Below are 26543 nucleotides of genomic sequence, written 5' to 3'. Positions count from 1 at the left end.
AGAGGCTGGACCACTGTCCTTTGAGGCTTGTCATTTTGGAGAACTCACAGAACCAGCATTAGGAAAGGAGAGGAGGCCATAGAGGATACCAAATCGCAGCTTTGCTGGCCCATCCTAGTGGATAGGCAACTGGGGTGGCAAAGGCCCCTGGATGTGAGCATGTGCATAATTCCCCTAAGGACTTCCTGAACTGGAGTCTCCTTGATTCTTCAGGTAGGAACTGAGCCAGAAAAATAGAAACAGGTACAGCTACCATTCATCAGGCACTTAACCAGACGCTATGCACTGTGCTAATTATTTTATATTACTTCATCCTCAAAAACCCTATGATGTAGATACTACTACTTTATTTTTCAGATAGAGAAACCAAGACATGGATAGCTCAGTCTACTTGTACAAGATCAAAGAAGTAGGAAGCCAGGAACAAATGATGAAGTTAAGTTTTAGAATGTAGTAAGCCCCACATTTTCTACATAAGCTCCCCTATGGTTTCTTACTCAGCTCAAGCCACACTGTGTCCTGGCTCAAGGTCACAGCAACCTGACTGTGGCCTGTCTCTCTATTCTCTATTAAAGAACTGACCCCCAAAACTCAGTGGCTTAAAACCACCAAAATATTGTATCTCCTGATTTTGTGTGTCAGGACTTTGAGTGAGGTTTGGTTTAGCTGATTTTTTTGTCTCGTGAGGCACTTACTGGAGCCACTTGGTGGCTCAGCTGATCCAGGGTGGTTCCACTCACTTGTCTGGCCCTGTGGCAGGGGCACCGGGAAGGCTGGGCTCAGTGACATTCTCTTTTTTATGTACTCTCAGCAAGAGATCCTCAACCTTCTGATGCATCAGTTGCAGGGTTAGGGAATGCACAGTCCTCAGCTTACAAAACCATTTGGTCTGATTCTACCAAGATAACCACAGGATGGATGGATTTGAAATTCAATGAATCTAGGGGCCAGCACTGTGCCGTAGCAGGTGAAGCTGCTGCCTGCAGTGCCGTCATCCCACATGGGCGCAGTTTCTAGTCCTGGCTGCTCCTCTTCCAGACCAGCTCTCTGCTATGGCCTGGGAAAGCAGTAGAAGATGGCCCAAGTCCTTGAGCCCCCGCACCTGCATGGGAGACTGGGAAGAAGCTCCTGGCTCCTGGCTTCGGATCAGTGCAGCTCCGGCTGTTGTAGCTGACTGGGGAGTGAACCAGTGGAGGGAAGACCTTTCTCTCTGTCTCTCCCTCTCACTGTCTGTAACTATACCTCTCAAATAAATAAAATATTTTTTTAAAAATTCAATGAATCTATAGCAGGCTAATTTTTAAGTTGATAATTTTGTGTGGCCTGTGAATGATGTTATAAATATCCAAATGGCCTTTGGCAGAAAGAGGTCCCTCATCCCTGGTAAGGCCTCAGAGAACCAAGATAGAAGCTGGCAATCATCATATAGGCCATGCCCAGGACTGGTGCTGCATCACTTCCACCATAAGCTCATGGTCACTGCACTCAGAGGCCAGCTCAGATTAAAGGGGAGGGGATATAGAGCCACCCCTCCCTGGAGCCTTCTCAAAGAATGAGTGGATCTTTGATCCTCCGCGTCCCAGTTTCATCTTGCCCCACTGCCCCCTCCCTCACTCCGTAGACTTTCTGTTCCTCGAGCAGTCCAAGATTCCTTTTTTTCCAGGTCTTTGTGTGTTCATGAGTCAGGCATGAGTTTTTTTTGAAGATTTTTGTTTATTTATTTGAAAGGCAGAGTTGCAGAGAGAGAGAGGAGGTGGAGGCGGGGAGGGGATGGAGAGAAAGGACTTCCATCTGCTGGTTCACTCCCCAAATGGCTGCTACAGCCAGAGCTGAGCCAATCCAAAGCCAGGAGCCAGGAGCTTCTTCCAGGTCTCCCACACAGGTGCAGGGGTCCAAAGCCTTTGGCCATCTTCTACTGCTTTCCCAGGCCATAGCAGAGAGCTCAGTCAGAAGTGGAGCCTCTGGAACGCGAACCGGTACCCCTATGGGATGCCGGCACTGTAGGTGGTGTCTTACCCACTATGCCATAGCGCTGGCCCCAGGCACGTTCTTATTCTGCTGAATCTCTCATGTGACTCAGGTCTCTGTTTAGCTGCCTCTGTTCCACAGAAGCCACCTCCTCTCCATCATGCAGAGGCCTCTGGTCACCGGAACCAGCTCCCTAATTTATCTCCATGACGTTATCACCATCACTGCCACATGATCTTTGTGTTTTGTGTTTGTTTCTCCTGGTTCCTCTAATCAGGATGTCAGAGCAGGAGGACAGGGGCCCTGTCTACTCTTCTCCCTCCCTCATTCTCAGCTCTTAGAACCATGCAAGCCTGGCACATAGTCAGTATTCCTAAATCTTTGTCAAGTAAAAATATGAAGTAAGGAATTGGGATTCAAAACTAGATCAGACTGACTCCAGAGCGAAAACCAAATGCCCTGGTAACCCCTTGTGTTCCAGGCAGATATGATTATGTTGGGCCCCAGGGGGAAGACATTTATCCTGAAAAGAAAACTCAAGGACACAATTAAGAGACTAGCCTGTAATGAAGCTGAAGTCACGCCAAGCTACACTGAAAACTCAAGAGAATCGTGCATTCCTGTGAAGCACCACGCTTCTTCGTCTGACTTCATTCCAGCACAGGTTGTTTTGACGCTTGGAGATGAAAGATCTGCAAGGTGTGGTGGTGCCTCAAGGCCATCTGCAGCCCAGGTCTTGTTTTTGGCTAAGGCCCTTGGACACTTAGTTTGGCCAGGGCCACACGAGTGAGTGTTGCGCTGTCCGATCTGGAAGTGGGCCACAGTTGTGTTTGTACTGAGGCTTTAGGGAAACATGGTTTATAAATGCTTGTTTCCTCTGAGTCACTGTACAGACTTGTCCCTCAGCACAAACATTCCATTTGGTTTTAGAACTGGGGAAGGAGGGGATAAGAGCCAAGGCTAACTGGATCAGGTTTGAAAGGAAAGGGGAAGTGAGAAAATTTAAATAGATTTTTCTATATTAGTGAGAACCACAAAGGAACTCTTATCTGGGCTTCAGATGCATACACAAAATTTCACCTTTATTTATTTATTTGCCTTAATAAGAAAAAGTTCACAGAGTAATTTTTTCCCCTCAAGCTTCCATAAAAATTCTGGAAATGTGGCAACAGTGTTACAAAAACAGTTTAAGAACAATTGAAGCACATCTAACCCTTTTTAAAAAGTTTATATTAAATACTCTTTACTAAATAAAAAAGGAATTCTACTTCTAATTTCCAGGCATTGTGGACTATATTTTCTTTTAAATAACCACCTATTAGCGTCCACCATTTACAGTAAGTTTCTTTGAATTGCACATACCAGATCCAAAGCATTAACTCTTTATTTTCTGTCTATTAAATACATCATTCTACTTCTTGATGCAGGGCCAGGCCTCTCATCCGCAGAATGTGGCTTATAATAATAATACTTGCTCATAAATAGCCTCAAGTTATTATGAAACTCAGATATAATTAACTCATAGATATAAAACTCTGATTCCTAGTTCATTCATTAACCACTTGACTTTGTGTAAACTGTGATGATCACCAAGCTCAATCCTTTAAGGAGTACCAACTTGGTGTGGAATCCAGTATCCAGCCCGGTAGTATAACCAACCCCTGACTCCTGGGGTCCACAGCTCAGTGTAGATCTAGCTGTGACCCCTGTGAGCCACGGGCTCCCCAGCAGTCACTCAAGCACTGGCATAGAGACTCCTGCCCAGTGTGCTGCCCCTGACCTCCCATCGCCGGTCCTGTTCCCAAGGGTTTTTCCAGAAGGTTTCACAATAGACACTCTCCTCACAGAGGCACGTGTGGCAAGCTGTGCGTAGCAGGAATTAACACACACCCTCACCTTTAGCAGTCTTCAAGTCATGAGTACTGGCAGTGAGTTCACCAACACCGAGTTCCTGAGACTCCGGGTTTGCTGTCTACACTCCACAGATTTCTTTCCTGGAAAAGCAGCTCTAAGTGCATGTTCTGTCCAGGTCAAGAGTACCATCTCTGAACAGAGAACTTTTCAAGCTGCTCTTTCTAACTGGGACAATACCTCTGGAAAGGGCTTGAACGGCAGACTGTTCGGAGGGAGGGATGCTAAGGGAACTCAAGTATACTAGGCTGATTTTTATTGTTCCTTTGCACCCTAGAAGGCTGTGGAGATCTGAAGTATCTTGCTAGGTCCACTTTCAGGGCCTTAAGTCACAGAGGTTTGAGGATTTGGAAAAGCGGACAAACACGGCAGCAGCAGGGGATCGAGAAGCATAGCAGCCTCCTCCCTCTTCCGAGAGAAGCTTCGGCTTCTCCTCCGTGAAGTGAATGCCATCCTCTGTTACCAATATTTCTTGTCGTCTGACGAGATTCACAAAAGAGAAATTCTGCTCCTTGATTCTAGTATTCTTGAGTACCTATTCCTTCTTTTGAAAAGCTTTTATTTATATAAAAGAACAAATTTCACGTTTTTCATAGAAACGGTTTTAAGAGCATAATGATACTTCCCACCCTAGCCTCCTTCACTCGCGGACTCCCACCTCCCTCCTCCTTCTTATTTTTCAATTTACTTTGTAATCACAAGTTTAACCCCCCACTAAATAAACAATTCAACAAGCAGTAAGTAGAGAAACCACTGTTCCTCAAGAGTATAGACAAGGGCCATAAACAGTAATTTTCTTTTATATTTTTATTTTATTTTATTTGAAAGTGGGAAGAGAAAAAGAGAAATCTCCCACATGCTGTTTCACTCCATAAATGCATGCAATAGCCTGGGCTGGGTCCGGCCAAAGCCACGAGCCCAGACCTCAGTGCAGATCTCCTAAAAGGGTGTCAGAAACCCAACTAGTAGAGCCATCACCTGATGTCTGTCAGAGTGCACTGTGGCACGATGCTGGGGTTGGGAGTAGAGCCAGGAACTGAACCCCACGTACTGACATGGGTTGTGGTCCTACCAAGCAAAGTGTTAACTGTCTACCAAATGCTCTCCCCGAGTACTCAGTTACTGTCATACTTCAGCTTACCATGAAGGAAACTGAGTCACATAAATCAGAGACAAAATTGGGAAACAGGTTCCTGAGACTCAGGGTTTGCTGTCTAAACTCCACTGTCCAAAACTAGCTGGTGCTTCAGAGGCAAACCAATGAGTGGACCCAGTGACTGGGGAGTCTACATTGAGATGTTATCGCACTCAATTGGGTAGAGGCAAAACAGTTGGAATCCTACAATCCATTCAAAGCTGGGAGTAAAGGGTGGGGTGAATGTGGTCCAGTCAGAAATTTCTAGAAAATGTAAGTTCATTTTGGTGCAAAATAAACTTTTTTCATGATACGCATTTCCCAGGAACTCTTGGAAATATCTTTGTATTCTGTGGTCTCTGCCTTCAAGGAGCTGGCAAACCAGTCAGGGAGCCAATCTATGTCCCCACTGAAAAGCCAAGAACAATATCAAAGAACTTTATAACTGAAGGTCAGAATGGGAAGCTCGACAGCAGGTGATTGAGTGATTAGTTTGGACTGCAGTAACTGAAGGTGAACTCATGGAAAAATCAGATTTTTAGGTCGGGCAGCCTTGGAAGGAGTCTTATTTGAAAGGCTTATTGACATAAAGACCTTTGGAAAAGTAAATGATCTGGTTTTCTAAAGTTTCCTATAACTATGAGAAGAATCCTCATCACTGCTGCCCAGAGGTCCCTAAGGATGCTGAAATAGGCATATATAGCTCACAGAGTGTCAACTAATATTTAGCCTGTCTGTCTACCATCCCCCTTCTGAGTTATGAGGAAAACTGCAACCGGATGTGGGCTCTGAAGCCTTCTAGACTTGGCCTCAGACCACTGTTCTGGGATGCTTTGTTGATTGCCCAGAGAAAACTCACAGTATGCATTTTGGAACAGCTCCTGGAGGAGGGAAGTAGCAAGAATACTATTGTCTATAACCATGAGAAGATGTAGTACTTGGAGCTTGCCAGCTGTGTTTCTCTGGGTTCCTGAAGGCTCAGAACTCATTCTTCTGAGCTCTCCTTGACTTCTTATATGAGTACAATGCAGAAGAGCCTTTAGTTGTCTTTTGAGCAATTTCAAGACCTCAGACACAGCACAGAGAAGTAGAAACCCAAGAGGGAAGTGGAAATGACAGAGGCCCCAAAGTAGCAGAGATCAGGAATCCAACTTTTGCTCATTTGGGTGCTCTTACACAATTCATGTCATGTCTCTGTAAAAAGAGAAGAATATTTACATCTCAAGTTAATAATAATTAATTGAGATGATATGACAAGACATTATCGAATAGTTCCTAAGTTCCAGACTTGTAATTAAAAATTGTTGCAAGGGATACAAAAATGAATTCACTCACTTAGTAAATGTTTAGCTCAATGAATTAAACAAAGCTCTACATTATGTTCTGTTGAAGGAGCTAAGCAAAACAAACAAACCAAAAAACAAACAAACAAAAAAACCTAACCAAATCAATAAGTATAATATCAGGCTATAGTGCTGATAAATATATATATATATATATAAGCACTTATATATAAATATAAGTGCTATAGTGAAACAGTTGATAAAGGACAGGAAATGAAGGGGAAAGAGCAGGCCTACTCTAAACAGAGTGGCTGGAGAAACCTTCTCTGAAGAGGTGACATCACAGTATAAGAGGGAATAAAGTAAAGGAGAAGGCTGAGAGCCTTTTTGATAGGAGAGCATTCCAGCAGAGGGGGTGAGACAGATATGCATGCTTGCAAGTTCAAGGGAAGCGAAGGTCAGAGAGGTAGGCAAGGGCCAGATTATACGGAACATTGGAGGCATTGGAAGGAGATTTAAATTTTGTTCTGAGAGTTGCAGGAAGCCTCTAGAGGGTATATATGTCCATACATATACATACATATATAATTTATTTTCCAAGGACCGCGTTGACTATTGCATGGAGAATACACTAGGATGGGGGAGCAGACAGACATGGTGTCAGGAAGAGTTAGGACAAGTTAGGAGAGAGGCTAATGACTAGGGTAGGGATAGAGATACTCAGAAGTGCTTAGATTGGCAATACAGTTTGAAGATAGAGTTAACAGAATTTTTTGATGTGTAGTAAGAGAGGAGAGAAGTCAGTAAAAAAAAAAAAAACACTCCAGTTATTTTTGGTTTGAGCAACTGAATGAACGTTGGCATCATCACAGTGATTGGGAAAGAAAAGGTTCTGGTGGAAAAGAAAGGGTTTTTTTGTTTTTGTTTTTACTTATTTAAAAAAAAGATTTATTTATTTATTCAAAAGGCAGAGCTACAGAAAGAGAGAGAGAAAGAGAGAGAGAGAGAGAGAGAGAGAGAGAGAGAGAGGTCTTCTAGCAGCAGCTTTACCTACTGTGCCACAGTGCCAGCTCCAAGAAAGTTTTAAGTTCAGTTTTGAACAGGCTGAGTTTAAGAAGCTAAGTGGAGATGTGTGTGTGTTTAGAGTTCTAGAGAAAGGTCAGAACTGGTGACATAAATTTGGGAGCCATCAGGATATGAATGAGATTCAAAAATATGACTGGATGAGATCATCCAAGAGTTAGGACAGCAGGAGAAGAAGTGTAAGAACCAAGCTCCTTGGAATTTTATTCTTTAGTATTTGGAAGGAGATAAGATGAACAAGTTTCAACCTCAAGAAACTCACAAGGATGTAAAGTAACTAGCACCATATCTGGGACATGGGAGGTCAGTGAACATTACTTCTTTCTTTTATCCTTGATAGAATAACTGAACTTTTAAGGAGAGGCAAGTAATGACATAAATTCAAATGACAATATCTGTTTCTTACCAGGCATATCAGTGCTTTAGGAGAAACGAGATGTGAAAATACAGGAGCATTAATTTGAGAGACCTAAGGACTAGATTTGGCAAGTTTCTTAAGGTCTTTAAACTTCACTTTCCATCTGCATTAAAAGGGGATAACAATAACAATGCCTGTTTTACAAAGTTGTCATGATGCTTAGTGGAGATAGTATATGTGGGAATATATGCAATTTTGTGCACTATTGTGAAATGCAAAATGACATATAAATATTAGTTGGTAATTGCTTAATTGCTCTATTATGCTTTTTTTAAAGATTTATTTTATTTATTTGAAAGACAGAGTTACAGAGAGAGGTAGAGACAGAGAGAGAGAGGTGTTCCATCCGCTGGTTCACTCCCCAGATGGCCACAACTGTTGGAGCTGGAGCCAGGAGCTTCCTTCAGGTCTCCCATGAAGGTGCAGGGGTCCAAGGACTTGGGCCATCTTCTACTGCTTTCCCAGGCCATAGCAGAGAGCTGGATTTGAAGTGGAGCAGCTGGGACTAGAACCAGCGCCCACATGCCAGCGCTTCAGGCCACGGCGTTAACCTGCTGAGCCACAGTGCCTGCCCCGGCCCCGGCCCCTCTATTATGCTTTTAAAACATGATGTGATGGTTTCAAAAACATGTCCAAAAACTCTTTAACACTCTTCCTTCAAAAAGGAGAGATGAATCCAGCTCCCTTGAATATAGGTCTGACTGAATGAATCATTTATAACCAGATATGATAGAAATGATGCTCTGTGAGTTCTGAGGCTGTGTCATAGAAAAGTAAGCATCTACCTCTTCCTGTTTCTGGGAGTTCAAGATCTGGGAGGAACCCACCACGATGTCATGAAAATACTCAGGGACCCCTATAAATAGGTGCCCATGGTAAGGGATAGAGGCCTCATGGCAACAACCAGCATCTGCTTCAACTGATTCAACCTTCAGATGATAGCAAACCTATGCAGCATCTTGACTGCAGCCTTAGGGGTCATGAGCCAGGATTAACCAGCCATGCCAGCTTGGAGTTTCTGACCCACAGAGATTTTGAGACACTGTTAAATGTCCATTGTTGGTTTAAGTGCCTAGGTTTTCATTCTATACTGATAGATAACTAATAATACTGATCACACCAGTAGAAATCTTGCTAAAGAACCAAAGGTAAAGTTTCTCAACAATGGCTTGGATATTTGGGTGGCTGAGAAAAGCAGAAGGGGAGAGAGAGTGACCTGAGACTAAAGAAATAAGAATTTGAGCCAGTGCCGAGGCTCACTTGGCTAATCCTCCACCTGCGGCGCTGGCACCCCAGGTTCTTGTCCCAGTTGGGGTGCTGGATTCTGTCCCGGTTGCCCCTCTTCCAGTCCAGCTCTCTGCTGTGGCCCGGGAAGGCAGTGGAGGATGGCCCAAGTGCTTGGGCCCTGCACCCGCATGGGAGACCAGGTGGAAGCACCTGGCTCCTGGCTTCAGATCAGCACAGCTCTGGCCGATGCGGACATTTGGGGAGTGAACCATGGAAGGAAAACCTTTCTCTCTGTCTCTTTCTCTCACTGTCTAACTCTGCCTGTCATTAAATAAATAAATAAATAAATAAAATTTAAAAAAAGAAATAAGAATTTGGTCCTGGCTCTCCTATGAGGCAGTTGTGTCATGGGCCTCATTTGCTGCTTTTTTTTTTTTTTTTTTTTTTTTTTGACAGGTTGAGTGGACAGTGAGAGAGACAGAGAGAAAGGTCTTCCTTTTGCCGTTGGTTCACCCTCCAATGGCCGCCTCAGTAGGCACGCTGCAGCCGGCGCACCGCGCTGATCCGATGGCAGGAGCCAGGTGCTTATCCTGGTCTCCAATGGGGTGCAGGACCAAAGCACTTGGACCATACTCCACTGCACTCCCTGGCCACAGCAGAGAGCTGGCCTGGAAGAGGGGCAACCGGGACAGGATTGGTGCCCCGACCGGGACTAGAACCTGGTGTGCCGACGCCGCAAGGCAGAGGATTAGCCTAGTGAGCCACGGCGCCGGCCCCTCATTTCCTTCTTTAGTCTCTAATGTCTTCCTTTCTAAAGAATACCCTCTGAGAAGGCTAAAGGCTTCTGAGTTTTCATTTTCTCATGGCTAATTTGTCTCCTGGGGTTAAGATGAGTTGTTTATCGACCATAACATCATGTACCCACTTGAACACTTTCTGTCTCTGAGGCCTTGTGTGCTTACTGCCATGCCACAAGCCAACCAGTCTCATAAATCATGTGCTGGCCAAAACCTGCTTCCTCCAAACAGCTTACAGATTCTTGGAACACTGCCATTAAGAACTAATTTGTTTGCTATCATCTAATATTTTTAAAAAAGATGAAGTTGAATTTGTTTACAAGTTTTATTTATTTGAAAGAGTTACAAAGAAAAGGAGAGAGAAAAAGATCTTCCATCTGTGCCAATTCACTACCCAAACGGCCACAATAGCCAGGGCTGAGCCAGGATGAAGCCAGGAGCCTGGAACTCCCTCCAGGTCTCCCACATGGGTGGCAGGGGCCCAAGTAGTTGGGCCATTTTCTGCTTCTTTCCTAATACATTATTAGCAAGGAGCTACATCAGAAGTGGAGCAGCAGAGCTCAGACTGGTGCTCATATGTGATGCTGGTATTTTACAGGCAGTGTCCCAACCTTCTGCACTGCAAAGCTGGCCCCTGGCATCATTTAATATTAGAATATACACTTCAGTAAGATTTCTTGTATTAGTTTTCTATGGCTACTGTAACAAACGACTCAAATTTAGAGGATTAAAACAACACAACTAGGGGCCTGCACAGTGATGCAGTGGGTTAAGCCACTACCTGTGATGCTGGCACGTCATATGAGGGCCAGTTCAAGGCCTGGTTGCTCCACTTCCAATCCAGCTCCCTGCTAATGTGCCTGGGAAAATAATGGAAGATGAAATAAGTACTTGGGCCCCTGCTATCCACGTGAAACCCAGATGGAGTTCCTGGCTCCTTGCTTCGGCCTGGCCCAGCTCAGGCTGTTGTGGCCATTTTGGGAGTGAACCAGAGGATAGAAAAATCAATCTCTCTCTCTCTCTCTCTCTCTCTCTCTCTCTCTCTCTCTCTTATTCTCTTTGCTTTCTCTCTCTGTAACTCTGCCTTTCAAATAAAATAAATCTTTAGAAAACTCAACATTTTATCTTTATTCTTTTACAGTTCAAAAGGTCAGAAATTGAAAATCTGTCTCAGTGTGCTAAAATGAAGATGTCAGCAGAGCTGCATCCCTTCTGGAATCTCTAAAGGGGGCCCCTTCCTCTCCTGTTCTGGTTTGGGGGTCATCCATAGTCCTTAGTTCATGGCTGCTGGTGATGTTCAAATGCTGTTTCCAGCATCTCTCCTTTTCTGACTTCTCCCACCTCTCCTACCAGGACCTTTATGGGGCCCACTAACAGTCAGCATCATCTCCCCAGCTCAGGATCCTTACCTTTTTTGTCAGGCAAGGCAGCATGTTCTTTAATAACTGCTCCCTGCCTTTGAGAAGACTTGCTATCTAAGAAGTGTAAGACAAGTGCATAAATAACTACGACATTAGTCAAGATGTGCACAAGCTACCTCAGTCAACATTTACAACATAAGAAAGGTAACTCGGGGCCAGTGTTATGGCATGGCAGGTAAAGCTTCCATCTGCAACACCAGCATCCCATATGGATGCCAGTTTATGTCCTGACTGCCCCAGTTCCAATCCAGCTCCCTGCTAATGGCCCAGGAAAAGAAGCAGAAGATGGCCCATGTGTTTGGGCCCCTTTCACCCACGTGGGAGACCTGGATGATGCTTCTGGCTTTGGCCTGGTCCAGCCCTGGCCACTGAAGCCATATGAGGAGTAAAGCAGTGGCTGGAAGATCTGTCCCTCTTCATAACTCTGACTTTCAAATAAATAAATCTTTTAGAAAAGGCAACTTTCAGAGATTATAAGAGAAATATACAGAGGAAATAATAGGAAAAAAACAAGTTCTATTAACTTGCAAGCCCAGGTAATTGAAATGAAAAAATATCAATGTAAAATAAAGTATTTATATAAATATAAATGAAAAAATATCAATATAATCATGGAACTCAGGCTGGCACAAACTGCCTTCAGTTATACAAGTATAATGGGTGCAGTAGACATAAAATAGATGCTCAAACAGTGAGCATATTTAGTAGAAAAAATAAAAATTAAGTGAAAAAGGAAAATATTTAAGATTTGAGTAACAATTTTTAAAGTGTTCTTGCCATTTGTTCTAGTCATTTCAATTTTAGGAGCTAATTATGAAATCATCTTAATTAGGAAAAAATTATAAATATAAAAGCTTTATCATGTTTTTTATAATATAACAAACTATAAAGAATAAAATTGCTTTGAGACATTTTCTAGAACATTTAGTTCAGGATACACAGCAGGTAGTTGGAAGTGAGATATCATTTGGAGCTAAAAAGAGAAATTAGAGTTGGAGATACAAATCTGAATGCCATTTGTATGTATAGAAACAGAAGATGACACCTTGGAATTAGGTGAAATATTCAAAAGTATAAAACTATAAAAGGACTACAAAAAGAATTTCGAAGGAGATGTAGGGAGAAACCACGATGATGAATGGTCAATAAACAGGGGAATCAGCACAACTAATATTGCAAATGCTAAGAAGTGTCAAAAGAGATGCTTAGCACTCTAAGCTGTTTCAGATCACCAGAGCCCACAATTGGAATGAGATGTAAAACATTGTAGGATATTTCCATCATACAGAGGATATAGGTGAAATAACCTCACGATTATAAGTAATAGTAAAAATTAGTTCAGTTTGATCCTAATTCAATGTGACATCTCAACAAGCACTTGCTGAATGAATGTTCTGAAAATAAAATAAGGAAGTTTCAAGTTTTTTATAATGGATTATCTTTGCTTTTTTTTGGACAGGCAGAGTTAGAGAGAGAGAGAGAGACAGAGAGAGACAGAGAGAAAGGGATTATCTTTGCTTTTAATAATGCATTTAAAAAACTATTTACATATTTGAAAGAGTGATGGGGGAGGGGAGAGGGAGAGAGACAGAGACAGAAAGATATCTTCCATTCACTGGTTCATTCCCCAAATGGCCACAACAGCCACATCTAGGCTAGGCTAAAGCCAGCAGCCAGGAACTCCATCTGGGTCTCAGATATGAGTGGCAGAGGCTCAAGCACTTGGGTCATCTTCTGCTGCTTTCCCAGGTACATTTACAGGAAGTTGGATCAGAAGTGGCGCAATAGAGACGGAATGGGCATCCAATAAGGGATGCCATCATTGCAAGTGGCAGCTTACCTGCTTGCCACAACACTAGTCCCTTAATAATATTTACTTGTAAGTTTACATAATTTAATAATATCTGTGTTTAACAAGCTAAGATAATTCCTGAAAATATGACTAACAATTGTGAGCCTGGAAGATGTTGCCCTAACAAACCAGTGATCTGGCTCAAAAGTGCACAATTCAGTCATTTCACATTGATTCCATTTCTGCTCTTTGCTGGACCCTGAGCTAGTTACTGGGAAGACAAATGTAATTAAGAGATGGCCTTTACACTTGAAAATCTCAATTCAATGGAGGGCACATAGTTGGAACTAGACACTGGCAATATGCACAAGTATAATCCGTGTTGTAGTAGAAGCCTATAAAAGCCTGACAAGAGCACAGAATTCGAGGAAGTGACCAATCCTGGTGCATCTGAAAAATTTAAGAAGGCTGTACTCCTTATTGTAAATTAGATGCTTCAGTGAGCTGGTCCCTCCTTGCCTACTGTCTCCAGCTCCTATAACTGTTCTGCTGGCGTCTAGGTAGTGCCAACATAACACAATGACGAGGGGCACAGGTAGTGCAGTCAGTAGGAACTGACTTTCAATATACCTTCTGCTATGTATCAGTATTCAATGGTTGAAAGATCTTCACTTGCTATATACAGCGAATAATACTTACCTTGCAAGGTTGTATAAATTGATGGAGATGATATCAATAAAATATTTAGAATGTACTTGATACATAACTTGTAATAAACTGTAGCAGGTGTTAGATATTTTATTGGTCCCACACCATGTTCCAGGGATAATGAAGCACCTGCAGTTCTCTGAGCACAACACGATTCTCCAGGATCTGTGTTTCTGCCTGGTAAATGCCTGCTTGTTCTTCAAAATTTAATGCAAACATCTGGTCTCCTCTGTCAAGAATTAGACATTCTTGCCTCTGTGTTACTACACACCAAGTAAATCTCTCATTATAGCACAGATCACAAGATAACATGAACTGAGGATCCCTTGAGGGTGGGGCCATGTGCTATTCCTTTTGGCATCCCCAGTGCCTAACACAAAGTAGACATAAGATGAATGTCCAATTAGTGAGCATATTTAGTAGAAAAAGATAAAAATTTCAATGACAAGGGAAAGATTTAAGATTCTAATGATGTTACACTTTTTAAATGCTTTTGCTATTTACCAAGTTTAGGAATTAATTAGAAAATAATCCTAATTAGAGAAAACATTATAAATATCAAAGTTCTTTGCAGTACAATTCATATCACCACCCATAAAATAAAAGATGCTAAAAATATAATGGAGACAGATTATCAATGCAAATGTGTACAACTGCTTAACAAAGTATTCCTGCAATCATTAAAAATGATAGGTTTAAAACCTAAACAATGATATATGTTTACTTTGATTTGGACATTGCACAGTGCATACATGTATTAAAATGTCACATAGTACTTTGTGAATATATGCAATTTATACAATTTTCATGAGTTAAGAATTTTAAAAATTTGGAAAAAAAAATGTATTAGGGAATCTTGGGGTACCAGTTAGCAATGTTCTTTCAGATCATTTAGGAAAAAACTTTTTTTGCAGAATTCTTGCAGCATTTCAATAAGCTGGAGATTATGTTACTTTTATAAAAAGTGCTTAAAATGCTGCATATTGACAGTGGAATATAGCAGTGGTATAAACATGAATGAAAAAAGCAGAAAAATTTAAAGTAATGTTTAAATGCACAAGCACACATGCACATATGCTCATACAGAAAATACTGGATAGAAATAAACCAAACTTCCCAACAGCACTTGGGTTTGAGTACAGGGACTATAGGTGATTTTATTATTCATTTCCTTTGTTGTTGAAGGGACTATTTCAAAATTCACCTTCTACATTTTTAAATAAATAATGGGTTACTTTATAAAGTTCTAAAATTATAATGTACTATCCAAATTGGTTTTCTTTTTTTTTTAAGATTTTTTTTTTTTTACTTTCATTACTTAGCTGGCCTGGGAGAAGTGCTGGCCAGGTAAAGGCAGGGGGCATCTCTAACAAGAAATTTACAGTTCTGCCTGCAATGTTGCTGACCCTACTTGGCCATCCCCTCAACTGCAGCGGTCACTTTGGAAGTTGGGCTGAGTGAAGGGCTTTTCAGCTTAGAGCCAATAAGATCTGTGGCTCTGACCTGGGCATCCTTTGACTCCAGGGCAGGTCCATTTCCAGTGATCCAACTCTTGGCAGAGCTGCCAGGGCTCTTCACAAGCTGACTTCTGCTGAAGCCCAGGCTTACCACATTGAAAGCCACTGCAGTGGACTGGCCTGTTGGGTCTCCTTGAGGGCAGATCACTGTACAGATCAGCCATTAATAGGCCTGCCACCCATTGCTTCTGATGCCTAGCTTTCTTTTCCTCCTGGTTTGTGTTAAAGCAGACCAGAGGATGCAAGTCAAGGGAGTGCCCAAGTCCCATCTCTAATCTTCGGTGGCCTGAACTACAGGTCTATAGTCACAGGCATGTTCTGTAGTAGTTTTTCTAAGGTAGACAATGCCCATGAGGAAAATTATATTCTCACTTTAAAACTTTCTTTCCCTTTGGTCTGAAAGGGAGGTTTTTTTTTCTACTTACTGTATACTTCGCTGATGGCGAAGATTTATTTATTTATTTGAAAGTCAGAGTTACACAGAGAGAGAAGGAGAGGCAGAGCGAGGTCTTCCATCTGCTGGTTCACTCCCCAATTGGCCACAATGGCCACAGCTGTGCTGATCCAAAGCCGAGAGCCAGGGACTTCTTCCAGGTATCCCACATGGGTTCAGGGGCCCAAGGACTTGGGCCATCTTCTACTGCTTTCCTAGGCCATAGCAGAGAGCTGGATTGGAAGTGGAGCAGCTGGGACTCGAACCAGTGCCCATATGGATGACGGCACTGCAGGTGGTGGCTTTACCCACTATGCCCCTCAACAGGGCCTTATAAATTTATCTAAGAGCATTCAGCAATCGAGAGGCAGGATCAGAAGGAAGTAGGAGCTGGGTTTCCTGGGATGTGAAGGGATCTGAGGATCCCACTTGCAGCATCATGGGCACGGTGATGCTGAGGTCCAGTCTGCATAAGGGAAAAGTTAGAGTACTTTGGCTGAGAAAATAAGACTAGAGGGGAGAACTTTAAAGCTTTAAGTCTTGGAAATAAAATCATCTCAAAGCCATGCTGAAATAAATGGGTAGCTTGTTTGGTCTTATTTTAAAATATGGTTCTAGTAAGCTAATTCATCTGGTTTCCTAGCCCACAGCTTAGAAGCAGTTAGTTCAATGAGATATATTTAGTAAACTAGATTGGCTGGTCCAAGCTGCTAGATGCACATTTTCCAGCAACAAAAATAGGGGCTAATTCTCCAGCGGCAGCAGACACTAAGACCTAAAAAGTATAGCAAAGAAATGAAAGGCCCCAGCAAGAGGCAAATGTTGCACATCCCTGAATACTGCATATTGTATTGTTGTGCATATCATTGTGTCACAGGGTGATATGGATTACAGGACAGCAACCCCTGTTTGAAACAATGATTCCTACATGACAAATAGGAACCCAGTATCTTCTCATTATAGTAGCGAAAAACAATGAGAAAACGTATGTGAAAGCACTTTGTAGTTTGTAAAATGCTATACAACTGATTAATCATCATTTTGGTATCCTCTGTGCATGAATATATAATGATACACATAATGCATTTTAAATGCTTCCATCCAAGCCAATTAATTTTTTAATTGGCACTTAGAATTATGATTTTAATTTATCTGGAAGTTTTATTTATGCAGAATGCCTCATTTTCTAATATTGCTGAATAAAAAAGACATTGTTCCACAGGGATGATGTCTCATAAGTTAGAACAAATGACTTATTCAGATACTTTCCAGAGCAAATTTTGAGAGAGGGAGGGAGGGAGAAAGAATGAGAATGAGAATGAATGGCTCCGAGCATCTGGGGGAGGGGATTCCCCAGATGTAGAAAGAAGGAGCAAAAAAGGCTACAGGGTTTTCTAAAATAAACTTTCGTTACTCCCCACTTTTGGTAAGTGTTGGCCTGTGACTGGCAGCCAGGCTGCATGCCAAATTCCAAGAGGATAAGTAAATAAACAGTTAATGCACATTATTCTGCAAATTTGCACATGTCCACCCACACAAGTACTAAATTAGACTTTTCCCAACTGAAATCAGGCTGCAGGCAATAAGGACTGTTACCTATCCTTTCCTCATTAGGTGTTCTTATTGTGGCTTTGGCCCTGGGGAGTATTTTGATTGTCAAGAAAGGAAATAGTTAACGTGAGCCCTTTTTCTTGAGTCAGATCTGTTTCTGAGAGTGGCAACTTTACTTGTTGTCCTTGAGGAGAAGCTACAGACAGTGGTGTGATCAGATTTATGCTTGTAGAAAAAGCAAGCCTACGTTCCCTGGAATGTCTTCACTTTGACCAGCTCCAGCCAGATTCGATTGCTGTTTGATTTCCAAAGGGCCATGTGCCTGAGTGCCCAGGGGAATAGCCGGTGCTGAGAATGAATATTGAAATACCAAGTCATTATTTGCTCTGGGGGACTGCCAAAGCTGCCTGCTGCCTGGGTTTTAGGGGAGCCAAATAAGGGGTTCCTATTTTAAAGGAGTCAGAGTAATATAATTCTCCGTGGCCCCTTTCAGACGAACAGAATGAAGCCACAGCAAACAGGGATGAAGCAAAATGTGCGGTGGTCATATTTTTTATTGTGACCAAAGAATCAGTGGTGGGGCCCAAGCCCACTAATTCTGAGTGGAGCCTTACTTGCCCTGCCCAATGTGTGTGTACAGATGAAATTAGCGAAAGATGAGTGGTCAAGGGCAGGTTTGAGGAGTGGTACACTCCGGGCCCCAAGGACAAGCTCCATGAGTAGCCTGGGCAGAAGTGGAAAAGCAGTGGCAGAGATTGTAAACTTGTGAAACAATTGCTCACAGCACCTTAGCTGGTGCCCTCCCTCTGTGGACGCCCAATTTGTCAAGGGCAGGGACAGTGAGGCGTCGGATCAAGAGCATGGGCTAAGGATTCCCCAGGCACTTTTCTGAGAGCTGACAGTTCTGAAGGTCATCCTGCTAAAACGGGAAGTAATTTCATGGGCTGCTGGTGATTCTGTCTTTGGTAGTGACGGTTTAGACCAATCAGAAAATTTAGGATCCTCCACTCTATAGTGATGAAGAAGAATTTGATACGTGCTGTTTGCTTTGAAACAGAAATAAAAAAAAAAAAAAGTTCCCTTGGGGGTAATGTACTCACCATTAAAGTTAAGTCACCCCTTCCAAAAGTGGGTTCCAAGTTCCCAATAGGAGTAAATATCTTGTTTTAGTAGCATTTCACTTAATCAGAAATACACGATCATTTTTTTTTTTTTAAGAATCGTTCTCCTTTACCTAATGCATTGTCCTTGAAAACTACAAGGCCCAGGAGTGTGGGACCTTGGCTGGATGGAACAGGATTGATTGGAAAGCTAGGTCAGAGTGCAGCTTTTACCATAAACAACAGGACCCCTGACTGGAGTGAAAGCCAACTCTGGAGTTTCCTGTAACCATGGCAACGAGATCAGGAGCCCATATTAATGATAAGCAAAAACAATTGGCAGTTTGCCTAGGCATCACTTAGAAGAATTAGCTTCCTAAGGTGAGTGCTGCAAACAGAGCCTGCAGAATAATAGTTCTGGAACAGGCCCTCTGTTCAGCAGCAATCGCTTGTTCTCCCTGAGAAAGCCACATCATGGGCCCGTCTCAGTGCTGGCCGAGGTGCAGATGTGCACAGGGGACTGTAGATACAAAATGTTATCTGAGATCATGGAGCAGAGCCCATTCTTGGCAATGATTTCTTAAATATTGTATCTTTTTTTTAAAGGTTTACTTATGTGTTAATTTAAAAGGCAGAGTGACAGAGAGAGAGAGAGGGAGAGACAGAAAGAGAGAGAGAGATCGTCCATTGCTGGTTCACTTCACGAGTGACTGTAAAGGCCAGCGCTGGGCCAGGCCAAAGCCAGGAAATGCTATCGTGGTTTTCAGCATGAGTGCAGGGGCCCAAGCACTTGGGCCATCTTTGCTGCATTCCCAGGCACGTTGGCAGGGAGCTGGATCAGAGTGGAGCAGCTGGGACTTGAACTGGCACTCTAGTATGGGAGGCTGGCATCACAAGTGGTGGCTTAACCCACTGTGCCACAGCACCAGCCCAGTGTTGTATCTATTTCTGAGTTATTCAAATCATAGCCAGGCTCCACTGAAATGTTAGTGCCTAACGCAACTGAAATGCTCCAGTTCCTGCGATAAGTAGCTTCATTGTAAACCTAGACTATCCAAGAACAGATCTTTGCCATTGCACAAAACTCATAAGGTTCTAGGAACCCAGTAACAAGTTTTGTGTTCCTAAATGGTACTCAAGGATTGGTCTCATCAGTGGGATTTGGTGGATAGGCTCCAGCTTTGGTGTCAGCCAGGGCTCTAGGTGGCGCTCCAAAATGGGAGGCCAGCATCACAAGCAGCAGTGTAATCTGCTGGGTCACAACACTGGCCACAGGTGTCAAAATTTTTGTACCAAAGTAAGTTTACCTTTTAATTCCATTTTTCCACAAACGTTTTGAAGTAGGCTTATATATGTGGATTAGCACATTTATATCTATTGTCTAACGAGCTCAACAAACGTGTGCTTGACTGAAGGCAGTTCATCCAACTTGGATTGGATTGATTTTCTCCCCTCTTGGCCCCTCAGTTCGCACTTACTCATGAAAGCATCTGGGTTGGTCAGTAGACAGTATTACTCCAGAAGGGGATCCAGTGTGGATTCTAAGCAGAGTTTGGGGCAGGGTAGAAGCAGCAAAACCACAGGGTTGGGAGAGTGTGTCTTGTCTATGACTCCCTGCACAGGCTGGAGCTGTGTAGCCAAATCCCAACATTCATGTCCCACTTCTGTTCCCATGACTGGTCTGCTTGCTTAGCAGAGATGACCCTGTCATTAATCCAAAATTTCCCTAATTTGTTTCTCTACTTCTACACCCAAACTAATAGTATTGTCTTCTCTTTAAGAAAAACTGTACACCATTGGATAACAGGAGAAAGACTTTGAGGGTCTCAAACCTCACTTTGAGGGTAATAACCAAGTGTGTATTTTCCTTTTGATCCTTATGTTTACATCATGAATTTTTCATAAAGATCACTTCCCTTTATCTTTCACAGATGCATCAATAAGATAATGTACTGCAAAGAGTTGTTGTAAGCTTCAAAAGACGACACCAAGTTAAGTTGTTACAGGAATAAAAAGGGAGCACAGCTTCTTGCCTCTGTTCCATCACTTTTAACTTAAGGAATTTGTAAACTTGGATTTGGGTCCTGGAGCCAGCTCCTCTGTCCCGCCTTCAGGAATGTCACAGCTGAGTCAGTGTGTTCTGTGGGGCCTTCTTCTCATCCCCAACAATCTCTTCTCCATGGCCTGAACCATCTCTTAGTTGGATGCTTGCCTGCTTCATACCAATTATGCTCTCAAGCACAGTGAAAATCTAAACCAAGCTCCTTTGGGTGTTTCTAGGAGCTAGACATTCTTGACTTTGCAATTATATGGTACTTCATTATCTCCTGTGAGCATTGCTTTTGTGGCCACTATCACTCCAGGAAGTACAGAGTGCCCTAGCCAAAAGTAAGTCCTGGAGGGTTTCCAGTTCTTCTCAAAGGGCAATTGACTCTTTGGTAATAGTTGGTATTCTAGATTTTGCAGTACAAGATGAGAAATTCAGCCTTTCAAAAATAGCAGTCAGGGCCAGCATTATGGTATAGTGGGTAGAACCCCACCACCTGTTATGCTGGCATCCCACATGGGCACTGGTTTGAGACCCTGCTGCTCCATTTCCAATCCAGGTCCCTGCTAATGCACCTGAGAAAACAGCAGAAGATGGCCCAAGAGCTTGGGCTCCTGCTTCCTGGGAGAAGCTCTAGGCTCCTGACTTCTGCCTGGCCCAGCCCTGGCCATTGTGGCTATCTAGGGACTGAAGATCTCTCTCTCTCTCTCTCTCACTCTTTCTTGGTAACTCTGCCTTTCAAATAAACAAATAAATCTTTAAACAACAGAAACACAGGGGTCATAATGATAGCAAACATTCTACAGTACTTTCTATGTTGTAGGCAGCATTCTAAATTATTTTTAAGTATTACATCTTTAGATAATCCACATTGTAGCTCATGAGGGAGGTGCTTTTGTTACCCCACTACGCAGATGATGGGGCTGGGGCACAGAGACATAAATGCTTTGCTCAAAGTCGTATAGCTAAACAGTAGTAGACCAGCATCTGATCCCAGGCACTATGGTTCTATACTGTTAATTACAAAGTTGGTCGCAAAAAAAGGGCATAGGAAAGAAAAACATACAAATTCTAAAATCTTATTATAGCAAGAATTATCAAGTATTTCCCCTCATTAAGACTCTTTGAAGATACAAAATTTTGTTACCTAAATGTTTTCTTCTGCCATCCAGCCCTATGGTGATAATCAACAATCACACAAAAAATCTTCCCTTCTTCCTTCCTTCTTCTCCTCCTTCCACATCCATTGACTCCTAGTAGTTACTAGGAACTGACCTCAGAATGTGCATTAGGAAATTATGTCAGCAGGTAGTTCACAATCTATTGGGGAAGCAGACATTTAACTTGTAGTTGACTGTATTAGAGTAGAAACATAAAGAATCCCGCCACCTCTGGACTTCTAGGGAGATAGGAAAATAAAAAGAAGACATAAGAGTTGAGAAAAGTCCATAAGTAGATATTGATTAACTCCTAATAATTGAAAGCCCTTTCAATTCAATAAATATTTATAGAGAATTTATTATGGATCAAGCAGTATATATTAGGTGTCATATGTATATGAAAGATAATACGAGAAGATCCCTGCCTCAAGATGCATTACAGTATTACTGAGGAAATAAACAAAAGTGTCACCACAAAATTGTTACAGATGTATGATAAAGGCCAAATGTGTCCTGTAGATAAGAAATAGAAGATGAAAATAGGAAACTATAAATATGGAGTTGGATAGTTACAAAGAATTTCGTGGAAAGAGGACATTGCTGTCTGTGCTTTGTGTAGTAAACTTACCCTGGTTCCATCTTATGGACCCTTATTTTCCCTTAGCTAGAATTTCTTTACAAAGTTTTAGGGGTTGGTGTTGTGGTAGAGTAGATTCAGCCACCATTTGTGATGCCAGCATCCCAGAGCAGAGTGCTGGTTCCAGGGATGGCTGCTCTGCTTCTGACCCAGCTCCCTGCTAATGTGCCTGGGAAGGCACTGGTAAATGGCTCAAGTGCTTGGGTCCTTGCCACCCATGTGGGAAACCTGAATGTAGTCCCTGGCTGCTGACTTTGGCATTTCTGAGTCCTAGCTATTGCAGCCATTTGGGAAATCAACCAGCAGATGGAAGATATCTCTCTTTCTCTTTCTGTTCTTCTTTCAAATAAATAAATCTATTTTTAAAAATATTTTATAAAAACAATTTTATGGCATTTATTTTTATAGGCTGAATTAAATCATTTAAAAGGATAGACAAAGGATGAAGAAGTGGAGGGAAGAAATGAAGGAGGGAGGAAGGAAAAAGCAGGGAAAGAAGCCATGTCTCCTCGAACTTTATGCTCTGAGGCAGAGGCAGAGGCATGCAGTTTAATCACATATTATTATGTAAATATTGTTTTATTATTATTTATTTTAAAGGCAGAGAGACAAACAAAGATATTCCACCTACTGGTTCACTCCCCAATTATCCACAACAACCAAGGGTAGGCCAGGCAGAAGCCAGGAGCCTCGAAATCCAACTGGATTTCCAATGTGGATGTCAGGGGCCCAAGTGCTTGGGCCATTATCTTCTGCCTCCCACGGTGCACATCAGGAGGAAGCTGAATTGGAAGCAGAGCTGATAGTTAAAGGTGGCACTCTGATATGAGATTTAGCCGTCCCACAAAGAGATTTAACTGATATACCAGATGCCCACTATTATTATATAAACATGTGGTAAAACAAACCCGAGAAGAATTTAAGTTTAAGAGCTTGCCTCTCTGAAGGTGAGGCGCCAATTCTCTCCCTGCCACCCTTGGCCTCTTCTTGTTTTTAAAATAAACTTTTAAAAAGGAAAAAAAAGCTTGACTTCAGGGGTTCAACTTTTAGCTCTGCCACTTATAGGTCTGTGACTTTGGACGAGTTATTTTTTGTCTTGAAAAAGCCTGGAAGGAAAAAGTCAAACTATTCTATATATTAAGATTTAGGAAAGTTTTTTGTATTTTTTGTGTGTGTGTCCTACTTCATAGGTCATATATTGAAGTCTCAGTTTCCTCATCTGTCAAATGGAAATGATAATAGGACTTTCTTCTATAGATGTATTGAGAGCATTGAATTAGATAATTACCTTAATGTGTTTACTGCAACCCTACAGATTATATTATTCACTAGTCGTTAGGCCATTCTTTTTTAATATCTGAGAGACAGAAAGAGCCATAGACAGGAAGAGAGAGAGAACAGCAACAGAGCTCTAATCTATGGGTTCATGTCCCAAATGCCTGAGGGGCCAAGGCTGGGCCGGGGCCAAAGCTAGGAGCACAGATCACTCATGTGAGTGGCAAGGTCCCAATTACTTCAGCCATGACTGCTGCCTCCTCGGTCTTCATTAACGGGAAGCTGGGAACACAAATTGGTGCCAGGAATCAAATCTAGGTACTCTGATGTAGGACATGGGCATTTTAACCAGTCTTAACTGCTGGGCTAAATTCCTACCCCTATTTCTTGAACATTTACTATAGTCTAAGACTGAGCTAAACCCTGGGAATATATAACTAAATAAGCTTTAGTCCCTACATTCAAGAATTTCACAATCTAGTGGGAGACACAGTAGACAAATAATTTTAATATACTTTGGTATTTGTTAAATTAGCAGTGGGCACAAGCATACAGGCTTACCTCAGAGACACCACAGATTCAGCTCCAAACCACTCAATAAAGCAAATATCACAGGAAAGTGAGTCACAAGAATATTTTGTTTTCCCACTGCATGCATATATATATATGTATATATATATATATATATATATATATATATATATAAACTCTGTTTACTCTATCCTGTAGTCTATTAGGTGGGCAATGGAATTATATCTAAAAAAAAAAAAAGTGCACAGCTTACTTTTAAAACAGTCTATAGTTTTCAAATGCTTGAAAAAGTCATCTGACCCTTCAGCAAACCATGCTGGTGGAGATTCTTGCCTCAATGTTGATGGCTGCTGACTGGTCAGGGTGGTGGTTGCTAAAGGTTGAGGTGGCTGTGGCAGTTTCTTAAAAGAAGATCACAATGATGTTGACCACATCAATTGACTGCTTTCCATCAGAGATGGCTCTGAAGTATGTGATGCTGTTTGATAAACTTACTTCAAAATAAAAGTCATTCCTTTCAAATTTTAACACTTTTTTTTGATCAACTTAGTTTACATAACATTATAAAGTCTTTGTTATCATCTGGACAGTGTTCATTGCATCTTCACCAGGAGTAGGTTCCGTTTCAAGAAAACGCTTTGCAGAGCTGGCAATGTGGAGCAGCAGGTCAACCCATTGCTTACAACACCAGAATGACATACTACAGTGCTGCTTTGCAGCCTGGCTATTGGGCAGTGAATTAGCAGACAGAAGACTCTCTCTCTCTCTCTCCCTCTTTCCCTGTCTCTCTATCTCTCTTTCAAATAAACACATACATAAATTTTTAAGAAAGAAACTACTTTTCTTTGCAGATTTATAAAAAGTAACTTCTTATTCATTAGAGTTTTTTCATGAGATTGTATCAATTCAGTCACATCTTTAGGTTCCACTTCTAATTCTACTTCTCTTGCTATTTCCACAATATTTGTAGTTACTTCCTTTGTGGAAGTCTTGAACCCCTAAAGTCATTCATGAAGCCTGGAATCAACTTCTTCCAAATTCCTGTTGTTGTTATTTTGATTTCCTCCCATGAATCAAAATGTTCTTAATGGCATCCAGAAGACTGAATTCTTTCCATGAGGTTTTCAGTTTACTTTGCTCATATTTCCTGGAGGAATCACTTATACAAAATTTATTTACTTACACAATGTATTTCTTAAATAAGACTTGAGAGTCAGAATTGCTCCTTGATCCCAAATAGATGGTGTATTAGTGAGCAAGCAACATCCACCTCATTCTGCATCTCCCTCAGAGTTCATGTGTGACTAGCTACATTGTTGATGCATGTCATATTTTGAAAGAAATCTTTTCTTCTGAGCAAGTGTCAACAACAGGCTTAAAATATTCATTAAACCATGCTATTAACAGATGTGCTGTCATGCAGGCCTTATTGTTCTATTTATGGAGCACAGGCAGAGCAAGTTTAGTACAATTTTAAAGGACCCTAGGATTTTCAGAATGATACAGGAGCATTTGCTTCAGCTTGAAGTCACCAGATGCATTAGCTACTAACAAGACAGCCTTCACTGGAAGTCTTGAAGCCAGGAATTGACTATGGAAGCTATGGAAGTCCTAGATGGCATCTTCTTCCAATAGAGTGTTGTTTCATCTGCAGTGAAAATCCATTTAGTGTTGTCATCTTCCATTATCTTAGCTAGAGCTTCTAGATAAATCACTACATCTATATCAGCACTTGCTACAACACCTTGCACATTTGTATTGTGAAGATGGCATCTTTCCTTAAGCTTCATTAACCAACTTCTGCTAAATTCAAAGTTTTTGTTCCCTCCAGCTTTCTCACCTGGGTCAAATTGAAGAGCGTTGAGTTAGGCCTTGCTCTGGATTTGGCTTTAAGGGAATGTTGTAGCTGGTTTGATCTTGTATGCAGACCACTAAAACTTTCTCCATATTGGCAATAAGGTTGTTTCACTTTCTTATTCATGAGATTATTGGAGTAGCATTTTTCATGTCCTTCAATAATTTTTCCTGTGTGTTCACAAATTGGCTAACGGTTTGGTACAAGAAGCCTAGCTTGCAATCTGTCTTGGCTTTTGATATGTCTTCCTCACTAAGCTTAATGATTTCTAGCTTTTGATTTTATTTAAAATGGTTTCTCTTCCTTTCACTTAAACAGTTGAAGGACATTGTGTGGTTATCAAATGGCCTAATTTCAATATTGTTGAATTTCAGGGAGTAGACTGGCGGTGGAGAGGGAGAAAGAAGGAGGTATGGCTGATCAGTCAAACAATCATAACACACACATGTCAGTTAACTGTCATCTTACAAGGGGAATGGTTTGTGGTACCTTAAAACAATAACAATGATATCAAATATCATTGATCGAAAATTACCATCAGATTTAATAATAGTGAAAAGTTTTGAAATAGAGAATTGCCACAGTAATTGTGACAGAGAGAAGTAAGCACATGCTTTTCAAGAAAAACCATACCAATACACTGCTCAATATAGAGTTGCCACAAATTTTCAATTTGTAAAAATAGTAATATCTG

General features: G+C 41.7%; 1 pseudogene; it reads right to left on the bottom strand.

The window, feature by feature from the left end:
* Positions 1-4195: 4195 nt before the first annotated feature.
* On the bottom strand, positions 4196-26127 carry LOC133763904 (tigger transposable element-derived protein 1-like; annotated as a pseudogene).
* Between the last annotated feature and the right edge of the window lie 416 nt (positions 26128-26543).

This window comes from Lepus europaeus, chromosome 7, assembly GCF_033115175.1.
Source record: "Lepus europaeus isolate LE1 chromosome 7, mLepTim1.pri, whole genome shotgun sequence".
NCBI lineage: Eukaryota > Metazoa > Chordata > Mammalia > Lagomorpha > Leporidae > Lepus > Lepus europaeus.
The sequence above is the reverse complement of the archived record's forward strand: the minus strand, read 5'-3'. Positions and strand labels throughout refer to the sequence as shown.